Source organism: Euphorbia lathyris, chromosome 5, assembly GCF_963576675.1.
Source record: "Euphorbia lathyris chromosome 5, ddEupLath1.1, whole genome shotgun sequence".
NCBI classification, from domain to species: Eukaryota; Viridiplantae; Streptophyta; class Magnoliopsida; order Malpighiales; family Euphorbiaceae; genus Euphorbia; species Euphorbia lathyris.
The window spans coordinates 76,361,570-76,384,219 of NC_088914.1; the positions used below are offsets into that span (position 1 = coordinate 76,361,570).

Here is a 22,650-nt window from a genome sequence, read left to right on the forward strand (position 1 = left end):
AAATAAATAAAATTATATGTTGTTATGAATATGTTATGTAAAAAATACAAATAATTCATCGAGTTAAAAGCAATTTATCTTCAAATTTTTTCTGAAAATGAAAAAAAATGTAAATCTTTTCTTCGTGAATCAACTAATATGTAATTGGTGCACAATAATAATATGTAAAATTGACCAACATGATATTGTGAGCTCCTCAATGCACTATTTATATAAAGTTACATGTAAAATTGCAGTTAGTTGATAAATTTAAATATATTTTTGATGTAAATAAGAACAAATCATATAAAATAATATGTTGTTAATCATATGTGCTTGTTAGCTATTTATTTTTAACATTTTGTCTATTTTCTTAAGTTTTTTCTCTAATACCAAGGTTTGGTATATACCTAGACCATCTATCCAGAAAAAAGTTCTCCAATTGATTCTTTTTTTCGAAATCTGTAACTCATATGTATCATCATAAATCATAAGCATTTAATATGGTTAGTGAAAAATAATCTTAAGTTTTTTCCATGTTTAGATCTAGACATTTGATTATTTCAATGTTTTCAGTTTAGATATAAGATTGATGATTAACTTAACCTGTGGATTTGGGCTAATGCTATATAATTGTTTTTCATTAATTATCTTTAATTGTCTTAGAAAAATATTCATACATCTATTTTTGTACAATTCAGTTTCAGACCTTTGTTCATAAAATTAACTATTTTACAATTAATTGTCAGATTTTCGTTGGGCTGAATAATCCATTGATTTTAAATAAAATTATTCAATTTGGCATTTTATTTGATTACTTGAGTGTGCGTTTTACTTTGTCTTATAGGGTTTGGGGGTGATGAATCATTTTCCTTATTTTTCATAACGTTTGAAGGTAGCTTTTCCAGCAGGTTGCCTCATAGCTCAAATGTACATGAAAACATGATATAAATGGATTATAAACATTTATTTACGACTCAGTGCAAAGTCTAATCAATTTATGCTAAATAGATTATTGTCTTATCAGGTCGATAATGGAAGGTCAACAAAATAACAACTGCAATGACTTCGCTACAAAAAAATTCTATGGATCGAATGCCAACAATCAAATGAATGATGTTGATCATGTAACGCAAGTGTCCAAAAATTTTAATCTTTATATATCGATATGGATTATAATATATCTTTTGGTATATTAATAATTTGAGCAAAATAAATATTATTGAGGTTAATAAAATATTTTTATAGGTAAATTGAGACATTCGAGATGATTTAAAAATTAATTAAAAGGTTCTTAAGTGATATTTTTATAATTTTAATGCATTTAAAATATTGTATTTTGGGTTTTTCTATTGATATTGTTTCACTGAGGGGAGTTCAATGAATTGAAAAAAATTAAGTGTAAATTGAAATATGTTATTTTATTTTAATAATAATAATTAAGTATTCATAATAAGTATAAAGATAACATGTTGGAACACATGTGTCTTTTTTTCATGACTTATAATATATTACCAAAATATTTAATATTATATAGAAAAAATATAGTGGATAAAATAATATACCTCAATTGAGGTTGTTTCACTTTTGGAAGCTTTTGGGTCTCAGGGAAGACTATCAAAGAGTTGTGTTTGAATCATATGTCAAATTAGTTGTTGATGCGAAACTCTCTTCTAAGAAGGATCAGAATGAATTCGGTGATTTAATCAACAATTGTAGATAACATCTTCTCCAAAATGACTTTTTGGTCAAGTTTGTCATGCGATAAGTTAGCGAGGTTGCGCATAAATCTCATTTAACTACTTGTCCCAACTATTTTTTATCATGACTGTGATGAATATTTTTTTCCTTTAATGGATCATTAAGGTTATTTTACTTTAGCAAAAAAAAAAAAAACGCACAATACTATGCTAACAAGTTAAAATATCAAACTAAAAATGAAATATAACGAATTCCACAAACTAACATAAATCAATAATGAATCGCAATCATTAAAATAAAGAAAAATTTAAAGAACTAAATAAAACAATGATATGCAGTGGTAGTTATAAAAAAATCATTAAACAACAATTACTTTAACGAATTAATTGAAATAATGAATAAAGAAATATATGAATCGGTCATTTAAAAGTGATTATCGTTAAATTACTACTACCTCCGTTTCATATTACATGTCTTTTTAGAGACTATTTTTTGTTTCATATTACATGTCATTTTATATGATCAGTACGCGTTAAGTCATCTTTTTTCCTGCTATAAACCGTCGGTTTATGAAAATTAATTAGCATAATGTACTTATTATATAATAAGTAAACATTGGAATTAATAAATAAGGGGCAACAATATCTTTCCTCTAATATCCTTAATTTCTATGCAACTCTCTAAAACGACATGTAATATGAAACGGAGGGAGTAATAAATTTGGATTATTATATTTAATTGTAGTACTGATATTTACATAATTAAATGTATTAACACAAAGGCTAATTAAAAATTTAACGAACTATCTAAAATAACAAATACTATAATCAATGTTATTAATAAAGATATAACGAACTAACTAAAAATAAATAAATAAACGAATCCTAAAAACTAATATAAATTAAGAAGAAATCTCAATTATTACAATAAATAATGAATCAACTAAGATAACAAATTGCGGTGAGGTAGTTATAAAAAAAATCAATGAAATTAATAAGCGACGATCAACATACCAAATTAACTGAAATAACGATTAACAACCATCATAAAGTACAAACTAAAATAATATACAGTCATTTAAATGCTTGTTAATTAACTAATCAGTATGGATAATTACTACAATTACATGTACCGATGTTTACTTTATTGAATTTATTAGTATGAAAAAAATTAAAATTTAGCGAATTAACTAAAATAACAGATAAAATAATAAAAATAACGAACAAGTTTAGTATAACATAATACGGAAAAATTTGCTTTATTAAATGTATATAATACTACAAAATTACAAGTTAAGGATCCGACTGAAACAACATATAAATAACCTAAAAATATCGAACTAACCTAAAAACAAAATAAACATATACGAAAAAAATTTAGTCTATTGAATATGTTAATACGACAAAAGTTAAAATTTAATGTAACGAACTAACTAAAAGTAAAGCATAACGAATCTTATAAACTGACACGAATTAATAACGATCCACACATCACAATAAAGAAAGACTATAATGAACTAAGTAAAAATAACAAAGGGCCACGATAGTCATTAGTGAAATTAATAAACAACGTTCAAGATAACGAACTAAGTAACCTAATGATTAACGATCACCATGAAGTACAAACTAAAACAATGTACAGATCCATGGTTTAAAAATAATTATCTCTAGCATGGACAGGGTCGGTGATGCGCGTTTTACGTATACGTGCATGTGAAGGCAAGTGTACTTTAGTCGTGTATCGTGTAATAAAGTGAAAGTATAGTATTATTCCCACGAGGATGGTGATTACAAGTACTAATCTCTTTGCTTACTATCTATTATTTAAACAATCAAAAGGTAGAGTTTGTTGGACAACCAAGCTAAAACTTAAGCAAGAAATGAAATAAAAATTATACAAATTTGATGAGAGATTACTTATATTGAAAGAAACTAAGTCTTCTAGCTTCCCTTAACCTCTTTGCTTTGTAATAACACTTAACCCCTTTTAAGTTGTTTTACACTTAACCCCTTTTAAGTTGTTTTATCCTTTTTAAGATGACAATTTTTTTTATTAACTAATAGATTCTCGAGATTGGCTCTAAACTCTCGATTAATTACTTTCCCTTGGTCCGGCTCAAGTAATTAATCTAGAGAAGCATTAAGTTTTATTAATCTAAACCTTTTTAACCTACTTTACCTTGGTCTGGTTAAAGTGATTACTTGGTCTGGTTAAAGTGATTACTTAAGCTTCAAGAAAAACCGCTCGAGTAATTAGTGCTAAACTTTCGATTAATTACTTTCCCTTGGTTCGGCTCAAGTAATTAATCCAAAGAAGCATTAAGTTTTCTTAGTTTCAAACCTCGATTTATTACTTTCCCTTGGTCTGGCTCAAGTAATAAATCTATGATTTGTACTAAGATTCATGAAAAACCTTGGAAAACCAATAAGCCACACTAAATGGTCATTAGGTCCAACTTATGTATTTTGATTAATCAATTTAATCACGGTCAATATAAACGATTAATCATATTCAAGTAGGAATTGGGCACATCATCTACAAGCATTAAGAATCATAAGTTAGTTCTCAAAGATAAACATAGCTTAAATAGGTTAAATGCCACATAATTAAGGTTAAGATCCGCTTTTAGCCTTAGTTAAGGGGGTTTTAACCCATAATTAGATTAAAACACACCTTAGAAAGATAGATAATGGAGTTCATAGTAATAAAAGAGATTGAAGTTTAGAAGAAACCGTAATGACGATTGCCGAACGAACTTCTTCGATAACTTAAAACTTACTTTTATTGGATGAACTTTTGCACAAATAACAACTTGAGCACAACAACAACAATCACAACAACAAATACAACTGATCTTTAAAGAGAAAAATCAGCAAAATAACATTATAGAGGGAGGAATTTAGCCTAAGCTTGGTGTGTCTTCAAATGGCTCTCAAGGTCTCCCTTTCTAGTAAAATGACACACATAATTCCAAAGACCAAGTCTCATTATATCTTCCCACTCCCTAATCTTCTGAATTCATCCTTTAAGAGACGTTGGTGGAAGACTTTGACAATTTAGGAGTTGAAATGTGTAAAGGTGGGAAAGGAAATCATAGGCTTCAATACGTTCATCAACTTGATAATTTTCTGGACCTGATACACTTCGAATTTGGAGATGATTATTATTAGTCATTTGTAGATCTTTCTCTTATCTTTCCAACAAATTTTGAATGGCCTCAATCTGAGTCCGTATGAGGGAGATAAGTTGAAAATACGAAAATATGTGTCAAATTTGTCCTAGTGTGAACAATTGGACTTTTATCTTACAGCACCCATCCGCGACGAGGTGCACGCTAGGTGTCACTAAAACTCATTTTTCTGGTCCTTTTTACTCCCGAGTTGTCGCTTTAATCCCTGACTTGGTTATTTGTGCCGAAAATCTTACGAAAGTGCCTAAAAAACACACAAAGTGGCTTAGATACATAAAATGAAGAAAATAAACAAAAAAATTATTAAAATTTATTAAAATGGTACAAAATAACTAGTAACTAAATACTAAAAATGCTATAAATTACGACGATAACAGCCGGCCATGAGGGCATGCAGGAAGTGCGACCGCACATGGTCTCCAAATGTTAGGGACACTATTATATATATATATATATATATATATATATATATATATATATATATATATATATGTGTGTGTGTGTGTGTGTGTGTGTGTGTGTTCAAAAAGAAAAATAAAAAAATAAAAGGGCATTTATAAAAATTCAAACGTTCTTTCAATAAATAAAAATATAAACTAAAAGAAATCCACAAAAGGACATTAATTAAACTAAGCAAACAAAAGACAGTAATAAAAAATAAAAAGAAAAAACGTTTAGCATTGGATTGATAATTGTTATTTTCAATGTAAAAGAGACGTTAGAATAGATAAGCATTAACTGAAAAAAAATAATTCAATTACCATTTAAACTCCTAATTGGTAAAACCTTAATAAAAAGTTTTTCTACGCTATCTTATCATATCGTCTATTCATATTCTCTAACTCTTTCAAATTAACACTGCCTTACAATTTGCAAATCATCTTCTCTAGATTCCATATTTCTGGTAACAACAACAATCATACTACATCTGCAGAAATGAGTTTTTCAAAATTAAAGTTACTTAAATCATATTTACGATCAACTATGTCACGAGAAAGAAAGATTAAATGGATTAGCATTATTATCCATTGAAAATGTTGATTATAAATGTTTAGTGATTTTGCTTCAAAAAATTCAAGAAGAACTATTTTTACTTAGAAGTATATTTCTGATTATTACTTGAATTTACAAAAATATAGATATATAGGTACAATATATTAGGTTAAAATTGATGTAAAAATGAAGAGAGAGTACCATTTTTGTTTTAAAAAAAAGGTCCGAGTGTTTTCTATCTATCTGTCTTTGCTTCATTCTTTACCATTCCCCACTGCTTTCTCTCTTCTAGGTATGTTTAATCTCTCATTCAAATCTATCTTTTTCTTCTTTCTGTCTTTTGATTATCATTTATTCATCAAAATCAAATGAAATCAACAGTTTTTCTTTTTCTTTTTCTCAACATTTTGCTTGTTTGGATGAAGCGTTTTCATCTGTTCATCAAAGTTCTGTTTTTCACATCGTTTTTCTTATTTTTCTTGTTTGGATGAAGTATTTTCATCTATAATAGTCAAACTTTATGTGATTATAGATTATGATTTTGGCATTGATTATGATTTTGTATCCTCCAGGAAATTGAAACCATTTTTTCATTTCATTATATATATTTCTTATGCTTGATGAATGAGTGTTATTTTGTTGATAAACCCTTGATATATAAGAAGAAAAATAAAAGTCCTTTAATTGATTTTTGTTTGGGAGTCTCTGACTCATATATTTCGAAGGATTTAATCTTAAGTTTTTGTTGCATGATTAGAGCTATACTTTTGATGATTTGGATGATGTTTTTAGTTTTAATTCTTATAATTAAAAACAATTTATGACTAAATTTGTTAGATGAGTGTGTGGATTTAATTTAATTTAGCAGTTTGTTTGATTACTTAAGTGTGTGGATTTATTTGTCTGTAGATCTACTTTGTCTTAGGGTTTAGGGTTTGGGTGTGATGATGTTGGATCAAATAAATAAACTTTCAAATGTACAGGGAAGAGTATAATTGCTAGAAGAAAATTCTCTTGCCTTACTACTTTAATTCAAAGGTATTTATACATTACAGATATGACTATTGGTAAACACAATAACTCTCTATAAATACAGATGACTCTTTGTAAAACAACACAACTCTTGATAAATATAGAAATGACTCTTGAACAATACAATGAACCAAATTAAAGACTCTATTAATGATAAGTTTATTAATTCAACACACCCTCTTAAACTTATAATATTTTTTTATCCCCTAGTAACACCAAGAACAACTCTCAATCTGCTGAAATCTTCCAACTTCAAAGCTTTGGTAAAAATATCAGCAATTTGATCTTTGGATGGTACATGCTTGAGTTGAATTTCTTTTCTTCCAATGCATTCTCTAATGAAGTGATACTTGGTGTCAATGTGTTCGCTTCTATCGTGAAAGATTGGATTTTTAGCCAACGCAATAGCTGACTTATTATCAACAAAAACATCAGTTGCTCCATCTAGAGTAAACTTCAAACTTTTTAACATCCGTCTCAACCATATTGCATGACAAACACAAGAAGCTGCTGCAACATACTCTGCTTCACATGTTGAAAGTGTAACAATTGCTTGTTTCTTAGAACTCCAAGCAAAAATAGCAGTTCCCATAAAAAAAACACAAAACCAGTTGTGCTCTTTCTATCATCAACATCTCCTCCCCAATCACTATCACTGAATCCATACAATCTGAAATTGTTTTGGGAAGAGTAAAATAAACCATAATCCAATGTACCTTTAATGTATCAAAGTATTCATTTTGCTGCCTCCATGTGAGTCAAGGTTGGAACCTCCACATAACGACTAATGAGTCCAACACCATATAAGATATCTGGCCTTGTACATGTCAAAAATCTCAGCCTTCCAACCAACCTTTTAAACAAAGTTGGATTCACTTTTTCTTCAGCATCATGCTTTGACAACTTATTTCGATAATCCACTGGTGTAGAAGCTGAATTGCATTTATCCATCTTGAATTCTTTGAAAATAGCTTCGGCATAAAACTTTTGAGACAAAAAGACACCTTCATCACTTTGCTTAACTTCAATGCGCAAATAATATGACATCAGTCCCAAATCAGTCATCTCAAAATTGTTTGTCATCAACTTCTTAAATTCTTCAATCATGTTTTGATCACATCCTGTGAAAATTAAATCATCAACATACAAGCACACATACATGATTTTTCCATCCCCATTCTCCTTAATATACAAAGCATGCTCATATGGACATTTTGTGAAGCCATTCTTCTGGAAATAGCCATCGATGCAAGAATACCAATCCATTGGAGCTTGCTTAAGGCCATATAAAGCCTTTTTTAATTTCAGCACCTTTTCTTCTTGACATTTGACGGTGTAACCCAATGGCTGATTCACATAAACGTCTTCTTCAAGAGTTCCATTTAAGAATGCTAATTTGACATCCATTTGGTGAATTTTCCATCCTTGTTGAGCTGCCAAAGAAATAACTAATCGAATTGTCTCAATTCGAGCCACCGGAGCAAACATTTCTTCATAATCAATTCCGGCCTTTTGAGAAAAACTTTTTGTAACATGGCGAACTTTATACTTCTCCACTTTTCCTTTGCCATTTTTCTTTATTTTGAAAATCCACTTCACTGCTACAGCTTGTTTTCCCTTTGGCAATGTTGTCAATTCCCAAGTGTCATTCTTCTTTATGGAATTTATTTCTTCATCCATTGCTTGTCTCCGTTTCTTTTCCTGAACAACTTCTTCAAATTGTACATGTTCTGTATCAACAAACAAACAGAATAAAGTAGCATTATCTACTTCTTCAGTTTCTGCATAAATCTCACTCAAGCTTCTCATTTGAGGCTGCATTTCTGATGAACTTTCTAGGGATGAGTCTGTCATATTTGTCTAAGATGTGGAAGGTGAATTTGGTGGTGTGATAATTACATCTTCATTTTGACCTCAAAATCATCATCATACATAGGAAGAAAATCATAATTTTCATCTTCTGCAATCTCCCAATTCCAGGAACTTTCTTCTTGAAATTCTGCATCTCTGCTTCTCACAACTTTTCCATTCCGAGGATTATAAAATTTATAACCTTTGGAATTTTTTGCATAGCCAATAAACACCATCTTCTCACTTTTATCATCTAATTTGCTTCTTAATTCGTCAACAACATGAACATAACCAAGACAACCAAATAACTTTACGTGAGAAATATTTGGTTTCTTTCCACACCATGCTTCATTAGGGGTCTTTCGCAAAAGCTTCTTTGAAGGACTTCTATTATTTAAATAAACTGCACATGTCTGCCCAGAATTCTTTTGGCATACCTTTGCACTTCAACATGCTTCGAGTCATGTTAAGAATGGTTCTATTTTTCCATTCCACGACACCATTTTGTTGAGGAGATCTTGGAACAGTAAGAAATCGATGAACACCATTATAATCATAGAACTGATTAAATTTCTGAGATGTGAATTCTCCTCCTCGATCAGTTCGCAATGATTGAATCTTCAAGTCACTTTCATTCTCAACTAGTGCTTTGAATTTTTTAAACACTTCAAATGCTTCAGATTTTGCCTTCAAAAAATGAACCCACGTTTTGCGAGTATAATCATCAATAAATAATAAGAAATATCGGCTTCCTCCATGTGAACTCGGATTAATTGGACCACAAATATCTGCATGCACCAATTCAAGTGGTTTTGATGTGTTTGACAAAGACTCCTTTGTAAAACTCCTTCTGGATTGCTTCCCGTACATACACCCTTCACAAATCTGATTGGGATGATTTATAGAAGGTAATCCATGCACCATTTGTTGCTTGCACATTTGCTCCAGTCCACCAGAATTCAAGTGACCCATTCTGAGATGCCACAGCCATGCAGAATCTGACAAAGCTTTCAAACACATAGGACGATCACTGCTGATCTTTAATTTGAACATCTTGTTTACAGACAGAGGAACTTTTGCAATCATTTTTTTCTTTCCATCTTTCATAACCAGCCCATTCTTGTTCATTTCCACCTCATAACCTTTCTCCAAAAGTTGTCCAATACTCAAAATATTGGATTTTAAAGATGGAACATAATAAACATGAGAAATAAATTGATGATCTCCATTCTCCAGTTTGATAAGAATGTCACCGCTGCACACAATTGGAACTTTTGTTTTGTCACCGAAAGAAATACTTCCTTTCTTAGATTCATCAAGTTTATAAAACACTTCTTTATTTCTCGTCATATGATTGTTTGCTCCTGAGTCTAGATACCAAGACTCATTGCTCCTTGCTTCATCTTCGCTACATGTCAGCAACAAAGTTGATTCTTCATCGCCAACCTCGACAAAATTGGCTTGTTCATCTTTATAAGGTTTAGATTTACACTCAACAGCATAATGCCCAAATTCTTGACAATTGTAACATTGCACACGAGATTTATCACGGCCATGCCAATTATTTCCACGGCCTTGAAAATTGTGGCCTCTACCATGTCATCTTGCATTCCATTGTGGATTATTTGTGGCTTCGTTATTATGGAAATTTTTGCCACCTCTACCTTTTCCATTATATCCACGATTCCAGCCACGGCCTCTACTTCGTGATCTTCCTCGTCCTCTTCCTCTTCCATATCCACCTTCAAATTGCTTCTTTTCTTCTTTATCATTCAAATCCAGTTTCGCCTGCAACACCTGAGTGACAGGTTCTTCTCTATTTTTTAATCTCTCGTCGTGGGCTTGTAACGAACCCAAGAATTGATCTACAAACATAGTCTCCAGATCCTTTGATTCCTCAATGGCAGTCACCATGTAATCAAATTTCTGAGTTAAAGAACGAAGGATTTTTTCTATCACAAGAACATCCTCCATTTTTTTCCATATCTCTTCAACTGATTTACAATTACCAAGGTTCTATTAAAGAACTCATCAATTTTCCCTGACTCATTCATCTTGAGTTTCTCATACTCACTTCTTAAGGTTTGCAAACGCACCTTGACTATTTTATCTTTCCCTTTAAATGAATTTTCGAGAATCTCCCATGCCTCCTTTGTTGTTGTTGCAGTAGAAATTTTCACGAACATATTCTCATCCAGAGACACATGGATTAGAGAGAGAGCTTGTTGGTCCTTCTTTTTGAAATTCTTCAAATTTGCTATTTGAGGAGCTGTCAATTCTGCGTCATTATCTGGCTGATCATATCCGGCTTCTCACCGAGATCAAAGGTATGCAGGATCTTCTGAGTGTCATGACTACACTACAATCTCAACAGCCCAGGCAGGACTCTATACTAAAGCTGGCCGAACTCCAGCTGACCATGGTCAACCATATAAACTCATTGCAAAGGGAGTTTCATCAACTGTCAGCTGCGAAGTCAGCATATGCCACTTCTATCGAAGTACAACATCTCTTCAGCCAGCTTCACACCGAGCAAGAGAAAACCAATCACCAGCTTTCCACTTCCTCTCAATGCTCCATTGAGCAAATTAGCGAGGCTGTGCGTCTGCTGAACTTAAATAGACAAGAGATGGCAACTGATGAGCTTAAAACCAACAAGATTCTGAAGTATTCTCGAGCAACTTTTAGCAATGTGCGCGAAATCAACGCTCAGCGTGAGTATTATGACTCCTCTTTGCTAAAGATGTTTCATCAAGCCTTTTCCATGCTCACTGAAAACATGCACTGGATTGGCAAGTCTCAAGCTGCTGTCTTAAGCATGCTGAGTGCTGCATCAATCGGAATTGCTCGATCCATTGTGGATGATGGTGTTCCAATTTTCGACGGAATGAATGAAAGCACGAGAAAGCTGAAGGCATTTTCTCAGCGCCTCACTCAAGCTGCAATTGACTCCACCTTCATTCCCAAACCTGATGATGGCAAAACGGGGGAGAAAGAACAAGCCCCAAGAACTCAACAAGCCTCAGTTAGTCAGCCGCAACACAAGGGCAAGGGCAAACAAAAGTAGCTTAAGTTGTCTAGGATAGCTAGCTTTTTGAACCTTTATATCTATATTTTTTTGTGTGAACCTTGTTGTGCTGACTTTAAATTCAAAACAAATTATATGCATCTCTTTCATACTGACTACTCTTATGTGATGCTTACTTAAGTGATTGATATAATTTGTTAAAACGCATCTTCATTAAATCAACTGTGCTACACTGTCTATATTAATTAATGATATGTCTGCTGTGTTGATCATACATGTTGACCACTTCTTATATGTCCACTTAACTAAAACTCATTGAACAAAGCTTACTCAGCGCTCTCTGATGTTTAAACCTTCCGCGTAAAACTGAGTTAAATAGAATATGTTCCATGAGCTGACCTATCTCTGATAACTGACCTTAGACTTACTCAACTAAACCTTGAAATGTTTTGAGTAAAACTAAGTCAGTGGCTCAACCCTTACGAGGGAGTTATTTGATAAAATAAGGTCAACTATCATGAGGGAGCTCAACACTGAGTTCTTCGACTGAATATTTTTGCCAACATCAATATAGGGGAGTTTGTTGAAACACCTTTCCACATGATTTTGATTTGACAAAATTATTTAAGTAATGATAAAAATATTCTAAACACATTAAATTTAAAAAGCTTTGATTTATTACACTAATGTGTTTGTTCAATGTTGAGTTTAATTGTGTATAAGACATTGAGATTAAAAAGCCCAAAGGCCCATAAAGTGGGAGTCAAGCCCAAGTCAACACATCAATACCATTCGGCCCAAGAGTTCAAAACGTAGCTGTATCAACTAAAACGACGACTCAGCAAGAGATTGATCGAGAAGCCTTCGTGGCAAAAGCTTCAAGAAGAAGCTGCTGAGTTGGACGACAAAGCAGTCTGGACAGCGGCAGGCAATGTTCAACTTCTAGACAAAGTATTTCTACTTTGGGAAAAGTTCAGAAGGCGCAGAAAGCTGTCTCATGGACTTTTCCTTAAATGGCGAAACATTCTGCCGAAGACTGACGAAGACAGAAGATGCGAGAATTCTATTGGCCAACGACGCTGAGCACATCCAGAGTGACAGCGACAGGAAGCCGTTTCCCTCCAACGGTTATTTCAATAACATGTAACGCCCGTAAAAAAAATTATACACATGAGAAAGTTAGGATTTTAAATAATTAATTATTAAGGTTTATTAATTTTAATATTATATATCTATATTTGAAAAAAAATAATTCTATATTAAATATTAGGTTTGAAAAAAAAAAAAAAAATAGTTAATTTTATGACCCGTAAAAGTTAAATGGGCTTGTTATGATAGTGTTGTGATGTGTTTAACAATTAAAAAAAAAGATAATTAATTCTTTTAAATCAATTATTAGTAGGGCAAACTTCTTTTATATATATAATAGGATGAAAGCTTATTTTTGGGTGGAGGGTGCCGTCAAACCATTCTAAAGGTTCTGGAAAAAAAAGGGAAGAATTTATTCTATTTGACAGCACATATGTATTAAATGAAACATAGGTCATTCGCACTTGTTAATCTAGCGTTATCTTCCGAAATCAAGGTGAGTAGTTAATTAAATATATAGTATCTTTCTTTATATGTTTGTTGCCATGTTGATTGGTTGAGATTAATTGTCTATTGATTCGATCTTCGTGTTTGACATGTGCAAGTGGTTAATTAAATATATAGTATGTGTGCTTCTATGTTTGGGTGTAATAATTGCTTATTGATTTGGTTTATATGTTTAACATGTATACTTGATATTTATTTATGATGATTACGGTGACGTGAATGAATTGAATTTGTTATTGATGGTTGTGAGAACATGAATGAAGTTCAGACCGAGACTTATTGGGGATAGAATGGAAATCGATTATGATACAGTTGATAAATTTTGGATAATATGAAGGACTGAAAAATTATAAGAATAAAAGCTTATCTAGGATAGTATATTCAATGGTTGCGATTGAAATGAAAAAAAAAGAATATTGTGATCACGTAAAATATAAACACCGGGTATTTGTTACGATAGGGTGTTAAGGTACCGGGTATTTGTTACGATAGGGTACCTGAAGATAAGAGACGGGATACCGGGTATTTGTTACGACAGGGTATCCCATGATATGATTTTATTGGCCAAGCAACCATTGGTTATTACTAGACTAGAGTAAGCAGGGCCCTTAAATAAAAAGACTATAAAATTTTAAATTGATAAACTTGTTGCTTGATAACCCGTAAATTAAATGCACGAAACTATTGTATGCGCATGTTGTTGAACTGTGTATTTAATTAACTATCTTATTGAGTCGGCAGCTCACCCCTTGCCACCACCACTTTTCAGGAATAAAAGGCTAGCGACGTTCGTATGGATCAGCCAGTATGTAGGATCGTCATTATTAGGTTTATATTACTAATAGTCTAGCTTGTCCGCACTTTTAATAAATTTTAAACGTTTGGTTTCATTTATTTGAACTTATTGGAATGCATTTATAAACGTAATGGAATTGCACTTTTGAGTTTTGTTAGTATATTAAATGAAATTTATTATTATTCCAGAAATTGACGGTTTTTAAAAATGGGTGTTACATTAATGGTATCAGAGCGTCAGTTTTACGTTCCAATGGGTAGAGTATAAGGAGTTAGGATACATATTGGCTGAGCGTTTAGTAAGAGTAAAACCATATGTGTTTTGTTTTATATTAACTAGTCGAAAATCCGTGTTATGTGGAAAATGTAACACCGTTCAATTATATTGTTTTTCTAACAATAATACACAAATTGATATAAATTGTAATATGATTTAAATTTTTTTTTATACTATTATGGTGTATATCAATTATGCATCGTTCATGTCCTAAATCGATTTCTGAAGGTCCTAAATTATTCTCATTTTCCACCGGTGTGGTTCCCTCGTCTTAATTTGAACCGTGTATTTTTTTTTCTGTTTCTCATGCATCGCTCTCATCTCTCCATTGCTATTTCTAGTAAAGGTCCCATTTTAATAGAAAGTGACTTGATATGTTTAGCATAGTATCTGCAATAAAGTCTTGAATACCAAAGTGAGCAACCAAAAATCATCTATATCATCTTTACATAGATTGATAAAATCAACCCTTCAATTCTTTTATTGAAAAGCCTAAAAAAAAAAAATCCATCATAGGTGTAGATTTCATTAGAGAAAAGAACCAAAATTGATGTGGGACACCTCCTTATTGCTCATACGATTTAGATGTAAACTGGGCTCTCTGATCCTTTTGGACAAATTTGAACAACGTCTCCCTAGATTGTAGAACAGATGAAACTGGAGCAGGCCTTAATGGGATTAGGATGAGCGCTTGGATGGTTTCCGAAACTCGATCATCAATTGCAAACAATATATGAAAACAACTCTTATGCAGGATACCGTATCATCTAGTCTAGATATATAACCAATTTCCTTAGAAAATGGCTATGCTAGGGAGAAGGAACTGCTAGCTGAAAGTATCTCTAGTTAGAAGTGAATTTAAATGACAATAATTTATGGCTACTGTTTTTTTTTTATTTGATTTATTGCATTAGGGAGTTGAAAGGGGCATGAGGAAGTCCAAATAACATGAATATGGATTTCAGCTTTTATGGTATGCTTCTTCTTTTTTTTTTCATAGTATGGCACATTGTTAAAATCGGATTTAAAAAAAACAATTCTCTTTTACTTTTCCCGTATTTCTATTATTATATATAGTATAAATTTTTGACCTTATTGCATTCATTTTCATAAGCACTGCCAATCATTTGGATTTCCTTTTATGGTCTGGTATGTTGTATAATTATCCTTGTGTTATTAAGTTTTACTTTAACTAATATTTTTTTTAACAATCTGACATGGTGATAAAGAAAAAAAAAATCGAGTCTTCACCATGCTATGTTCTTCTCGTCAGTTTGTATACTTTCATGATGATAGTGTGTTTGATCTACCTCCATTCTATATATTGATGAATTCCTCTCATGCTCATATTGATAAGACCTTATTTATCTCTACTTGATGGTTTATCATAATTAATATTTGTTTTAATTTGATCTTTCTTACTCCTCATACCATGAACTAAACAATTGTTATTATCTAAATGTTATAATGGTTTTAAAATTTCTTAAACTATCTGCACTCGATATTGATATCATTTTAATTCAGTGCAACATTTTCCGACTGACATAAACACCATTCTTTTCCTATTCTAGGTTCATAATACCCAGCCTTTGATAGTTATCTGATCATTTCAACTGGAAAGCAGTAGATAGGTGCTCTGTGTCTGTTGTGTTTCTGCTACTTCTCTAAGCTATATTTTTATACGGTCCATTTTTCATATGAACCTCACAATATAACCATGACGCTTCCTTTTTCTCCCATAGTTCTATAATAAGCTCTTTCTGATATGTAGATATTAGCATCTATGCTTATTGATTCTACCATAATCTGGTTTCCTAGACTACATTAGCTATTGATAACTTCCATCTTCTATTTGTTTGCATCGCATATCAGTCCTGATATGTCCTAAGTGAAATTTAAGGCTCAAAGCTTCAGCTCTTGAGTACATCATCCTATACAGATTCATATACCATGTTTCATTTTTGTAATCGGATATGATTGAAATACCTCTTAGTTACAATATATTGACACCTTAAACTTCATGCATCTGTGACATGATTCGATATGGATGAACTGTATCTCATACTTCTCATTTTTTTTAATTTGTGTATCTAAGCATTTATGTTATGAGTTATTTCAGTTTCCTAAGTTATTTGTACTGAGATTTCTCTTATTATCAAGCTATGCTAACTAGGATACTTTGTACAATTTTCAATTGTCAAAAGTTGTAAGTCTGATATATAGGAGTGAATTTCCTTCTCTCTTATTTTGTTAATTGATGCATGTTATGTACCTACAAAAAGGATCCAGGATGACTAGCAATAGATTATTGTTATTCTTCTATTTTTTTCCCTAGGTTTCTTATGGATTATACATGATTCGTATACCAAGTTCAACGACCTTGCCTAAATAAATTACAAATAGTGTAGCACATTCGGAAAAGGAGAATAAGTTCTAGTTTGTACATAATTAAACGTACGGCACCTCCGATGCTTAATCAGATTTACACAACGTGTTTAGTTGACTTTGGTGTCCTGTGCTAATTAATTATAGATGTACACAGTTATGATTTTATTCTTTCATCTTAATGCTTCGTCATTCAATCATTTCATTTAGTTATCAATTAATATAGTCTCCTTAGTTATTCTTTTTCCATATAGTCAACTTTTAACAGATGTGATGGTTGCACTATTCTTAAATTGTGCTTGGAATGATTGTTTGGTTGAATTAGTTATTTATTTTCCTTAAATGTGTAAAAGACTAGAAGGCTAATTTATAGAAAATGTGTTACAAGCTAATTTTGTGAGCTTAGACATGGCCATATGATTTTGAGAGCCTTTTATTTTTATTAGGATAGTTCAATAATTAAAATGTCAATTAGTTCGTATTCTTATTATCACAGATTTTGCTTATATGGTTTTGATTACACTGGTTTGGTTTTGGTTAGCGGTTGTATGTCTTTATAAAGAATTCATTAATTTCGGGGACGAAATTTCTTTTTAGAGGGGAAGAACTGTAACGCCCGTAAAAAAAAATTATACACATGAGAAAATTAGGATTTTAAATAATTAATTATTAAGGTTTATTAATTTTAATATTATATATCTATATTTGAAAAAAAAATAATTCTATATTAAATATTATGTTTGAAAAAAATAATAAAATTAGTTAATTTTATGACCCGTAAAAGTTAAATGGGCTTGTTATGATAGTGTTGTGATGTGTTTAACAATTAAAAAAAAAGATAATTAATTCTTTTAAATCAATTATTAGTAGGGCAAACTTCTTTTATATATATAATAGGATGAAAGCTTATTTTTGGATGGAGGGTGCCGCCAAACCATTCTAAAGGTTCTGGGAAAAAAAGGGAAGAATTTATTCTATTTGACAACACATATGTATTAAATGAAAGATAGGTCATTCGCACTTGTTAATCTAGCGTTATCTTCCGAAATCAAGGTGAGTAGTTAATTAAATATATAGTATCTTTCTTTATATGTTTGTTGCCATGTTGATTGGTTGAGATTAATTGTCTATTGATTCGATCTTCGTGTTTGACATGTGCAAGCGGTTAATTAAATATATAGTATGTGTGCTTCTATGTTTGGGTGTAATAATTGCTTATTGATTTGGTTTATATGTTTGACATGTATACTTGATATTTATTTATGATGATTACGGTGACGTGAATGAATTGAATTTGTTATTGATGGTTGTGAGAACATGAATGAAGTTCAGACCGAGACTTATTGGGGATAGAATGCAGTTGATAAATTTTGGATAATATGAAGGACTAAAAAATTATAAGAATAAGAGCTTATCTAGGATAGTATATTCAATGGTTGCGATTGAAATGAAAAAAAAGAATATTGTGATCACGTGAAATATAAACACCGGGTATTTGTTACGATAGGGTACCTGGAGATAAGAGACGGGATACCGGGTATTTGTTACGACAGGGTATCCCATGATATGCTTTTTTTGGCCAAGCAACCATTGGGTATTACTAGACTAGAGTAAGCAGGGCCCTTAAATAAAAAGACTATAAAATTTTAAATTGATAAACTTGTTGCTTGATAACCCGTAAATTAAATGCACGAAACTATTGTATGCGCATGTTGTTGAACTGTGTATTTAATTAACTATCTTATTGAGTCGGGAGCTCACCCCTTGCCACCACCACTTTTCAGGAATAAAAGGCTAGCGACGTTCGTATGGATCAGCCAGTATGTAGGATCGTCATTATTAGGTTTATATTACTAATAGTCTAGCTTGTCCTCACTTTTAATAAATTTTAAACATTTGGTTTCATTTATTTGAACTTATTGGAATGCATTTATAAACGTAATGGAATTGCACTTTTGAGTTTTGTTAGTATATTAAATGAAATTTATTATTATTCCAGAAATTGACGGTTTTTAAAAATGGGTGTTACATAACACATGTAAAATTTTGTGTGTGATGACACTACATTAGATTGAGTAACAAAACTAGACAAGCTAATAGTGTGATGACACTAGATACTAGTTCTGGAAACAGAACTGGTACACTAGAATTAAGGTATAACATTAGTATACTAGTTTTCGAAAAAGATATATACCTTCAAGAACAGGGGCCAAGGTATCATAAGGAACAACTACTTCATCAGATGGTGTTTGAATCTTGCTCCATTCAACCTATTGAGCTTCCCCACTTTTTCGCCACAATTTTACAGCAAAAGAAGCACATAGTCAGGAAATTGCAAATCTAGAATGCCGAATTAGATATCAATATCATAGAATCATATAATCTTTGAGTTATAAATTTTTAACAAAGCCGAAAAAACAATTAGGAGTGGAAAAAACTCAAATATTAGGCTTAAGTTCCATCTGGGTTATGTTTATCAGTTTGCTTCAATGGTAATTTCCACCAATTGGTCTAAGTTCATGTGACTTGGTAAATTCTAGCACTATATTAAACAATTCTCAACCTGCTGGAACTTAGTTGGATCTTTCTAATAATTTTAGTTATTTTCTCAGGAATTTTCATTCCCACATACTCTTGCATTTCATAAATTGAAATGAAACGACTAACATACAACAATAGCATCAAACTCAAGTATGTCTGTCGAATATAAGTAGTTGGAGTATGTTCTTTGTCAATGCATCTTTGTTGTTTCCAGCTTTGTTCAAAATGCCTTAACATATATAATTGTAGAAACTACATAACAAAGAAACCCACAAAGTAAAGACCTTACCATTCCCATGGGAATTGCTAGTTTGGAGCTTAAGAGAGCTTGTTCTTGCTTTACCATTACAAGTGAACACTACACGGGTGTCCAAAAGCCCTGTTAAGCCCAATGATGCTAAATTGGTACCATATGCTCCAGTGAGAATACATCCACTGCCTTGGGCTTTCATGCCAGGATCACTTCCTATTGCCATCAAAATCCAAATGAAAATTAGATATGTTGTAGCCATACAAAAATTTCAAGACCTATAGGATATTAACTTATTAACAACCATATACAAGAAGAGAAGATATTTACCTCCTTCTAAACTAGCTTGTACAAAGTGAATCAGTGGAATCAAGTACCTTAAAACTCTTAGCCAAAAAGCTGGCAAACTGATCAAAACTCTCTTTTAGACCCTGCCTTGCTCTTGATAACCACATAATATAGAACTATACAACAAGTGTTTAATTGAAAATATTAAAGAGGGTATGTAAATGTAGAATTTTCCACTGATAGTTGATAGCTTATCATGCAAATCATAAAATAGGGGAGGAATTTATCATACAATTATTTATTTAGAAAATTCAGGAGAAAAGTTCAGCCAGTCTTAATCCCCAACAACAAAGCAGCAATCATACAATGCTGCTAACTTTAGTTCCAGTCCATCATTTCCTTTGAAATGTACTAACAAGGCTTAATTGGCTATGGTTCTTGAAGCCACACAAGGAGTAAGTAATAATTGGGTAAGGCAGGATAAAGCATAACTTGCTTGAGCTGTTCTTAAGTTAGGTTTGATAAAGATGGGTTCGTTAGAGACAAAACAGAAGTCATCAAAGTAGCAACATCAATAGCTAAAACAATCTTAACTAATATAACAGAGCACAATGAAACATTCAAAAGATAAATTGAGCATAATAGAAACCAATATAATAGAGCACAAGACTCTGAACCATCAAGGAAAACATAAAATCCTCTCTTTTACCATGAATTAGCACATAGATAAGGTCAATAACTAAAGCACCAGTAAAGGCAACCAAGCCCTTGACACATTATCAAACATTGTCGTCCCTACATAGCCAAGTAGCACAAACAACATAACTCCCATATGTATAGAATAATACCTTAATGGCACTCTCAAATGTTGTTATCATCAACATTCTGCTTCTAACAGTGCTCCAAAAGAAATAGCAGGCTTCTTTCTAGCCTGGACAGTTGCTCGACAAACCTGTTCAGTAATGAAAGAAGTTTCAGAATATGACACTCCAAGAAGAATAAAAACTCTATAAGGGAGCAATAACCAACAATGGCTGAAGGATAAATGTCATTTCTATTATGCAGAGAGACATGCAGACTTACTTAGGAGAACTTTGAAACGTAACTACCAAACTCTACACCATTTTCCCAAGACCTTTCGAGTGAAAGACAATGTCGAACAACAAAACATATGAACGATGAGATGAAATAGTGCAGAACATAGCCCTATCTCCATGTTCAGATGAGCTCGCGCGGGTTAATTAGGGTTTGAGAACAAAGGATGAAGAGAGAACAGAAGAATGATTCATTTGCCTTTAGAGTAAATTAGGGATGGAAGAACTAGGGATTGACAGTAGAGGGCGGGGAACGATTTCAATTTGGAATTTGAGTCTGAAAATTTTGGAGCATTCGGGGGGAAGGGAAATTTGGGGAGGGCGGTAAAAACAAAAACTTCTATTAAGGGATTTATCTCTTAATATTTGAATTTCATTTACTACCAAAACTTTTTAATAATAGGTTTATTTATTACCATTACAATTTATAAGTCCTTGTAATTTCTAATATAATTATCAACAGATTTTAGTTTTTTTATCAAAACTTTTTAATAAGAGATTTATTTATTACTATTATAATTAATAAGTATTTACATTTTTCTAATACAATTCTTAAGGGGTTTAACTTTATTAAGTAAATAAAAATAAAATTATTTTAAATTTTAAGTGAATTAATAAGGGGAAATTTAATAAAAAAATATTTTGCTTATTAATAATATAGTAATAGAATTTATCCTTATTACATATGTATGAAGAATATATTTTTAATAAGTGTATTTCACACCCTTATTAAATTTTGCTTATTATAACTCATTTTTCTTGTAGTGGATTTATTACACTAATATGTTTGTTCAATATTGAGTTTAATTGTGTATAAGACATTGAGATTAAAAAGCCCAAAGGCCCATAAAGTGGGAGTCAAGCCCAAGTCAACACATCAATACCATTCGGCCCAAGAGTTCAAAACGTAGCCGTATCAACTAAAACGACGACTCAGCAAGAGAAGGATCGAGAAGCCTTCGTGGCAAAAGCTTCAAGAAGAAGCTGCTGAGTTGGATGACAAAGCAGTCTGGACAGCGGCAGGCAATGTTCAACTTTTAGACAAAGTATTTCTACTTTGGAAAAAGTTCAGAAGGCGTAGAAAGCTGTCTCGTGGACTTTTCCTTAAATGGCGAAACATTCTGCCGAAGACTGACGAAGACTGAAGATGCGAGAATTCTATTGGCCAACGACGCTGAGCACGTCCAGAGTGACAACGACAGGAAGCCGTTTCCCTCCAACGGTTATTTCGAAATGACCAGGTGCCTCAAGTGTCACTATATAAAGGCCATCCATTTGCTTCAATCGATGCAGAACTTCAATTAGTCAAAATGCTGACCAAATTCATACTCGAAGATTCTGTGAGAAAAGCAAAGCAAATACCTTACACCAATTTCCATATTATTGTGTAAAAGTCTAGAGTGATTTCCAATCATCTAAAGTGTCTTAGCAATCGTTGTTTAGGACAAACACTTTATCATTTCTAGAAGAATAGAAATGAGAGGCTGAGTACTCGGTTATAGTACTCAGCATAGATATAGGAGTGAGTAGAGGTATAGAGGAAGGTACTCTTGTTATACTCAGCTTCTATTTGTAAAAGGTTTCATGCTCTACCTTTAAAGAGCTCAGTTGAGAATTCAAAAAGCTCGGAACGAGTTCCGGGCACTGGAC

The 22,650-nt window shown here is 32.0% G+C and overlaps 1 long non-coding RNA gene across 1 annotated transcript; it reads right to left on the reverse strand.

Moving 5' to 3' along the window:
- Positions 1-4,818: 4,818 nt before the first annotated feature.
- LOC136230857 (uncharacterized) lies at positions 4,819-21,209 on the reverse strand. Its single transcript, XR_010689574.1, has 4 exons — positions 20,990-21,209; positions 19,658-20,858; positions 19,022-19,113; positions 4,819-5,114 (listed from the first exon to the last, which is right to left on the reverse strand). It is a non-coding gene; the product is annotated as an uncharacterized lncRNA (long non-coding RNA).
- Between the last annotated feature and the right edge of the window lie 1,441 nt (positions 21,210-22,650).